The 8,320-nt window shown below is 36.2% G+C and overlaps 1 long non-coding RNA gene across 1 annotated transcript; it reads left to right on the top strand.

Annotated features, from left to right (window-relative positions):
* The first annotated feature begins 989 nt into the window (after window positions 1-989).
* Window positions 990-3,742, top strand: LOC138309045 (uncharacterized). The gene is made up of 3 exons (XR_011206189.1): window positions 990-1,122; window positions 2,353-2,544; window positions 3,594-3,742. It is a non-coding gene; the product is annotated as an uncharacterized lncRNA (long non-coding RNA).
* The last annotated feature ends 4,578 nt before the right edge of the window (window positions 3,743-8,320 follow it).

The raw sequence follows: 8,320 nt of genomic DNA, 5'->3' as shown, positions 1-8,320 counted from the left end.
ATTTAACATATTCCCAGATAAAAATCCTCAACTACACAGATTATTTTTAGACAGTGTCTTTAGGTTGTAAAGTAAGGACCGCCTGAAACGAGCGCAGCCTCTACAGTACAGTAACACGCATACAGTGAATTTATTACATTGTATTTATTGATTTTATTTATTTATTTATTTTTGATAATAATATTTGAACAATTTTTTATCTTAATCATTTAACTGCAGCATAATTATCGATAAAACATATATACGTTTTTATAAGCCAAATATATCCGGATTTCAGGCGGGTTCGGGAGTTAGTGTTACTTCCGGTTCGGACAGTAAAAAGAAAAATGAAAATTTGAAAGAAGCTTTGGTTTTTCTTTTTTAGGAAGCACAGATTTTACATATCCCCAGATAAAAATCATCTACTACAGAGTTTATTTTTAGAAAGTGTCTTTAGGTTGTAAAGTAAGGAACGCGGTAAATCGTAAACGCCCAGTACTGTGACGAAGGTTTTTTTGAAAGCATAGTATTCTCGACGTCACCATGACTACGATTGTTCACATACGTGTTACCGGAAAAGAGCTTCGCTCTCGCGGCTTCGCCGCGAGAGAGCTGCGCTCTTATTAAAATGAGCTTTTAAGAGAAGGCGTTTCATTGGTCAGATCATTCATTGGACGGTGATCCCGCTTCCTGTCGTTTCATTGGTCAGATTCTTTATTGTACAGTGTGCCCGCTTCCTGTTTTGAATCGAGCGACGCCATATTGGAACCTGCTTCGGTTGATACATTGTGTATGCTTATCTTACGTTGAGATTTCAACGTGAATCGTATTATTATCATTGCGAATAGTTTAATTTATACTTTTGGGTTTATTCATTGTTAAAATACCCCCTAATAATTGTAATTCATGCCCTAATTGCGTTTGTCCCGAGGCCTACACAGTACAGTTACCGGGAATTCGTGTGTTGACTTAGGTTGCCATATATAATCTCGAGAAGCGTTTCATCAATCCATTGCAGGTAATTCCAATCTGAAGGAAATGGAGGAGCAGTATTTGGAGTTCAATATCCAGAAGGCAGTCAACACATCTGTATCATCACCTCGAAAGTAACGAGAAGTTTGCTTTGGCGTCACGATAGCAATGGTAAATGGATGTGCCAGGGCTTTTTCTCAGTTATTGGGGAAGGGCCTTTTTGTCTCATTTTGGGAAAGGTATGGGTAAATTGAGAAGAGAATTTCCAGGAGTAAACTGTAATTTTTGGGAATTTGGCTAAAATTTGAAATAATTGGCCCATTATCGGCCCCAAAATACCCCTAGAAAAAGCCCTGTACAGTGCTTACCGAGTACGGTCATGTTAATTAGTCCTAATAGTATTCTAAGTAATAACTACTTAATCCCAAGTGATATTATGGTATCTAGTTTTAGTATGTTTCATCACAGGGATTGGTATCTGGTAATTGTAACAGGAGAAAATGTAGTGAAAAGACTACTGTAGGACTCGAAACCGGAACGATTCGAACTCTAAAAGGACAATCAACCACTTGAGCTACCTGGTTAACAATGATCGACCCAGTCCGATTCCACTGCATTTCTCCCTTCTTTTTAAAGTCTTTGCCCCCAAAGACTACAAATTTGAATTCCCCCCTGCTAAGCAAAATCCAAATGCTTTTAACAAGGGTTGGCTAGCTCGCCAATTTTGTGACATTTAACTGATGACAAGAGAAAATGTAGTAGCCAGACCGTGGTTCGAACCCGGGACCCTCCAAACTCTAATCAGACTCTCTACCGCTTGAGCTAGTATCTGGTCGTGAGTGAACGACCAAGTCCATTTCTGTCACATAATTGACACCCAGGGTTAGTATACAGGATCCTCAATATGTGCTTCATGTATTATAGCGATATAGTTGCCTTCTACTACTAGGTTCATTTCCCTTTAGCTCAGTTGGTGAAGTGGTACAGTGGTGGACCAGTAAGACGGGAGATTGCAGGTTCGATCCATGATGGAGGCACACTGTATAGTACATATCGAGGACTTTATATTTTAACTCTGGGTGTTTATTACCAGATGCATGATCTGTACCATGGAACTGCCCCATTTAGGATTCGAGCTCAAAACCAAGAGGTGGGGAACTAGTAGCAATGGGTCGGAACATGTTAACCACCCAAGTACAGTAAAACCCTGTTATATCGCCACCCGTTTTACCGCCAAAGGTGGCGATATAACGGGGTTTCACTGTACCTCGGCCTCATACAAATTTGACAGCAAACTTAGTCCATACCCCGACAAACAATACATAGCTCTACAATATACATTAGGTGATTGTTTGATTCAAACATACATTTAACTGATGATGATATCCATGTTGTTCTCAGAGATGTATTGCTGGGCGGAGAAGCAGAATGGAGCTGATAAACTCGAAGATTAATTATCAATCAACCTTCTTTAAAGGACCATGTGAAAGAACTCGAGGAAAAGAATAGATTGTACTTACCGATACATTGAGATTCCAGGAATGCCAGTTGCTGAAACATCCATGCACTAGTAATAGTGTTGCACTTGAAGAGGTAAGGAAATAATTTCAAGTACATCTGTAGTACCAAACTGTTTTACTTTAACTTCTAACTTCAGTTGTTAGATATTTAGTATTTAGTGAAAACCCTTACCACCTCAAAATTATGACCACACCAAATTAATCAGTTGTTTGTCAGGAATCCTGCTCCTAAATTGTACATGTAAAAAATTGTACATGTAAAAAAAAAAAATCTTTTTTTTTTTAATAAAATTTGCATCACACCCATGGAAAAATTGATAAATCTTTTGACGCTTGAACTAATGAAATGAGAATGAGCCACGAAAGAGTCTTACATGCCCCTTTCACACAGTCTTTTTAGTCCCCCACCGGATTCCGGGGGGAACTATAGGTTTGCGTTGTGTCCGTCCGTCCTTCCACGCATTATCTTGTCCGTGCTGTATCTTCTGTACTGTAAGGCTCTGGAACTTCATACTTGGTATATAGGTCCACCTAAGTGAGGTGGTGTGTCACATACCAAAACTAGGTCACTGTGACCAATACTTTGGCCTTTGATCTACATTCAAGAAATAACTTGTCTGGGCTGTACCACCTGTACTATAAGGCACTGGAACTTCATACTTGGTATATGGGTCCACCTAGGTGAGGTGGTGTGTCACATGCCAAAACTAGTTTACTGTGACATATATTCAGTTCAATTCATTCAATTCTCATTACCAACAGATGGGGTTCAATATTGAAATTGCGATGCTTATCTATTCAATTCATTTACTGACATAGTGTCTTATTGCATGAACATGTACACAGTTATTAAGCCTATTATGTTCAGTGTCACAATTGGTGTCTTCAGGAATACAACCTCTATACATTCCTGGCATATAGTTTCACATACGGTGGGGGACTGTAATTCGCCGAATTGTCTTGTTGTATTTAATTATGGTTTTGTATATATGTTGAATTACTCCACTTGGTAATTCAGAATTTGACCTTGTCATGTTTGTTAATGAGATGAAAAATACATGCCCTTTACTATTGAGACATATAGTCTACATCAGTAAAGATATTTGTCTTTTTTTAATCTAGGATTGAATACGTTTAATTCCTATGAAGAAGAAGAGTTCATCACCATTTTAATCATGTACAGATAATAATCGATAATCAGGACAACACTAGTGGAAATGTCATCAAACAACAACAGAAAAGCCTGTTTCCTTCTTCATACCGCATACTTGGTACAGGTGAGTCAAAGTCTACATTTGTACGATCCATAACTTAAACTTATTAGTATTGTTTTTTCTCAAAAACAAATAGGGTTTTATGAATGAAAATAAATAGAGTACTGTAAACGTATATGTTTTAGCGGTAATCTTATTTTAGCATTTTTCGCGCTGGAAAAAGTCCGCTAAATTATAATTTCGCTAATTAATTTTCTATATTCTGTTTTCTGCGGTTAGTATTTGGTTGCGCCAATTCATGACAGCGCCAATTTGTTAAAATTCGGTTTTACGCTAAAATTTGAGTGCACGGAAATAGGCAACTTTACAGTATATTCCTTGATTCATGATGAATAACAGGTATATTTCATCAGGTGGGGTGTATACAAACTTAAAAAAAATTTCATTAGTTCGAAGAAACAGGGAATATTCAATTTATTACATTTTGTACCGTCGTCCAGTTGGCCGATTGGCATAAACTTTGCCATTTAAACAACTTCTCAACCAAGAGGCCCAGGGACTTGATATTGGGCCTGTAGCATGCTTGGGTGAAGGGTTACCAAGTTTGTTCAAATGAATTCCTTGACTGTCATTCAAGGTCACAATTGTTAAATGGGCTAAAATCTCTTAACAACTTATCAATAACCAAAAGGCCGAGGGACTTGATATCTAAAGCCTGTATCACTTGGGTAAAGGGGTACCAAGTTTGTTTTAACAAATGACCTTGACCCTGATTCAAGGTCATAGGTCAAAGGGTCAAATAGGCTAAAATCTTTAACCAATCGCTTTTTAGTAATGAAGAGGCCATTAGGATCATGATATTGGGCATGTAGCATGTTCAAATGAATAACCTTAGTCAATTAGCCAATTCAATATGATGAATGGTAATCAGTTTAGTATTTACATAATACTATTGATCATCTTCAAAGCATGTGAGCAATACAGGCCCATTGATCCTCTTGTTAAAAAATGCAATCTTCCGATAAACACTTCAACTGAAATGATGGCGATTTTGCTTTTGATCTGTAACTCATAGGAATTTAACGTTGGAAAAAAGACAACATAATCCATGCCATGACTAAAGTATTGAACCTTTGTCTGTTTTCTCTCTGTTGATTGTCGATTATATTCTTTCCAGACTTTCCATTTCTATTGTGCATTGCTACAACACATGCTTTGTTATGTTAGTTTACCATCAATCCTCAAAACTATACCACACTGATCAGTTTAATTTGATTTGCAGATAAAGGACAAAACCAAGACTTAAGGAGAACCCATGCCGGGTAGCGAATGAACTCTCATGTTTATTGTCGTTGATCTTGATGTCACATATAAATCACATATGGATCACATCAAAATCTTAATCATGAAGTTTACGTGCGCTTGTAAAACCACATTTGTCAACATTTTTTCCAGCATGCTCTGACGAAATTAATTCCATTTAAATGATGTCGCCAGAACCCGCACTGAGGGAGAACATCTCACAAGTTGGAAAATTTAAAGGAAATCCAATTTTGTTTTGTTAAGAAAGGATGACAAATGTAAAAGTAAGTAATTTCTCTTTTGAAAAAATGCAATCTTCCAAAAACACTTGGACTGAAATTATGGCGATTTTGCTTTTGATCACAAAACTCATAGGGATTTAATGTTTGGAAAAAGACAACATAATCCATACCATGACGAAAGTATTGAACCTTTGTCTGTTTTCTCTCTGTTGATTGTCGATTGTATTCTTTCCAGGCTTTCTGTTTTGATTGTGCATTGCTACAACACATGCTTTATTATTTTAGTTTACCATCAATCCTCCAAACTATACCACACTAATCAGTTTTATTTGATTTGCAGATAAAGGACAAAACCAAGACTTAAGGAGAACCCATGCCGGGTAGGGAATGAACTCTCATGTTTATTGTCGTTGATCTTGAAGTCACATATGAATCATACCGAAATCTTAATCACGAAGTTTACGCGCGGTTGTAAAACCACATTTGTCAACATTTTTGCAGTATGCTCTGACGATATTAATTCCATTTAAATGGTTTCGCCAGAACCCGCACTTAGGGAGAATATCTCACAAGTTAATGAATTTGAAGGTAGTCCAGTTCCCGTTTTGTAGGAAAGGATTACAGATGAAAAGGGAAGTAAGTTCTCTTTTGAAAAAATGCAATCTTCCGATAAACACTTCAACTGAAATGATGGCGATTTTGCTTTTGATCTGTAACTCATAGGGATTTAACGTTGGAAAAAAGACAACATAATCCATACCATGACGAAAGTATTGTAACTTTGTCTGTTTTCTCTCTGTTGATTCTGCATTGCATTCTTTCCAGACTTTCTGTTTTGATTGTGCATTGCTACAACACATGCTTTGTTATTTTAGTTTACCATCAATCCTCAAAACTATACCACACTGATCAGTTGAATTTGATTTGCAGATAAATGACAAAACCAAGACTAAAAGAGAACTCATGCCGGGTAGCGAATGAACTCTCATGTTTATTGTCGTTGATCTTTATGTCACATATAAATCACATATGAATCACATCAAAATCTTAATCACGAAGTTTACGCGCGATTGTAAAACCACCTTTATCAACATTTTTGCAGTATGCTCTGACGATTTTAAAACCATTTAAATGGTTTCGCCAGAACCCGCACTTAGGAAGAACATCTCACAAGTTGTAAAATTTGAAGGAAATCCAATTTTGTTTTGATAAAAAAAGATGACAAATTTAAAAGGAAGTAATGTCTCTTTTGAAAAAATGCAATCCTCCAATAACACTTGGACTGAAATTATGGCGATTTTGCTTTTGATCACTAACTCATAGGGATTTAATGTTTGGAAAAAGACAACATAATCCATACCATGACGAAAGTATTGTAACTTTGTCTGTTTTCTCTCTGTTGATTCTGCATTGTATTCTTCTCAGACTTTCTGTTTTGATTGTGCATTGCTACAACACATGCTTTATTATTTTAGTTTACCATCAATCCTCAAAAGGATACCACACTAATCAGTTTAATTAGATTTGCAGATAAAGGACAAAACCAAGACTTAAGGAGAACCCATGCCGGGTAGCGAATGAACTCTCATGTTTATTGTCGTTGATCTTGAAGTCACATATGAATCATATCAAAATCTTAATCACGAAGTTTACGTGCTCTTTTAAAATCACATTTGCCAACATTTTTCCAGTATGCTCTAACGATATTAATTCGATTTAAATGATGTCGCCAGAACCCACATTTAAGGACAACATCTCATAAGTTGGAAAATTTGAAGGAAGTCCAGTTTTGTTTTGTTAAGAAAGGATGACAAATGTAAAAGGAAGTAATTTCTCTTTTGAAAAAATGCAATCTTCCAATAACACTTGGACTGAAATTATGGCGATTTTGCTTTTGATCACTAACTCATAGGGATTTAATGTTTGGAAAAAGACAACATAATCCATACCATGACGAAAGTATTGTAACTTTGTCTGTTTTCTCTCTGTTGATTCTGCATTGTATTCTTTCCAGACTTTCTGTTTTGATTGTGCATTGCTACAACACATGCTTTATTATTTTAGTTTACCATCAATCCTCAAACTATACAACACTAATCAGTTTAATTTGATTTGCAGATAAATGACAAAACCAATACTTAAGGAGAACCCATGCCGGGTAGCGAATGAACTCTCATTTTTATTGTCGTTGATCTTGAAGTCACATATGAATCATATCAAAATCTTAATCACGAAGTTTACGCGCGGTTGTAAAACCACATTTGTCAACATTTTTGCCAGTATGCTCTGACGATATTAATTCCATTTAAATGGTTTCGCCAGAACCCGCACTTAGGGAGAACATCTCACAAGCTTATGAATTTGAAGGCAGTCCAGTTCCCGTTTTGTAAGAAAGGATTACAAATGTAATGGTCAGTAAGTTATCTTTTGAAAAAATGCAATCTTCCGATAAACACTTCAACTGAAATGATGTCGATTTTGCTTTTGATCTGTAACTCATAGGGATTTAACGTTGGAAAAAAGACAACATAATCCATGCCATGACTAAAGTATTGAACCTTTGTCTGTTTTCTCTCTGTTGATTCTGCATTGTATTCTTCTCAGACTTTCAGTTTTGATTGTGCATTGCTACAACACATGCTTTGTTATGTTAGTTTACCATCAATCCTTAAACCTATACCACATTAATCAGTTTAATTTGATTTGCAGATAAATGACAAAACCAAGACTTAAGGAGAACCCATGCCGGGTAGCGAATGAACTCTCATGTTTATTGTCGTTGATCTTGAAGTCACATATGAATCATATCAAAATCTTAATCACGAAGTTTACGCGCGGTTGTAAAATCACATTTGTCAACATTTTTTCCAGTATGCTCTGACGATATTAATTCCATTTAAATGGTTTCGCCAGAACCCGCACTGAGGGAGAACATCTCACAAATTGGAAAATTTGAAGGAAATCCAATTTTGTTTTGTTAAGAAAGGATGACAAATGTAAAAGGAAATAATTTCTCTTTTGAAAAAATGCAATCTTTCAAAAACACTTGGACTGAAATGATGGCGATTTTGCTTTTGATCTGTAACTCATA

The sequence above is a fragment of the Argopecten irradians genome, chromosome 15, assembly GCF_041381155.1.
Source record: "Argopecten irradians isolate NY chromosome 15, Ai_NY, whole genome shotgun sequence".
Taxonomy (NCBI): Eukaryota; Metazoa; Mollusca; class Bivalvia; order Pectinida; family Pectinidae; genus Argopecten; species Argopecten irradians.
The sequence above is the reverse complement of the archived record's forward strand: the minus strand, read 5'-3'. Positions and strand labels throughout refer to the sequence as shown.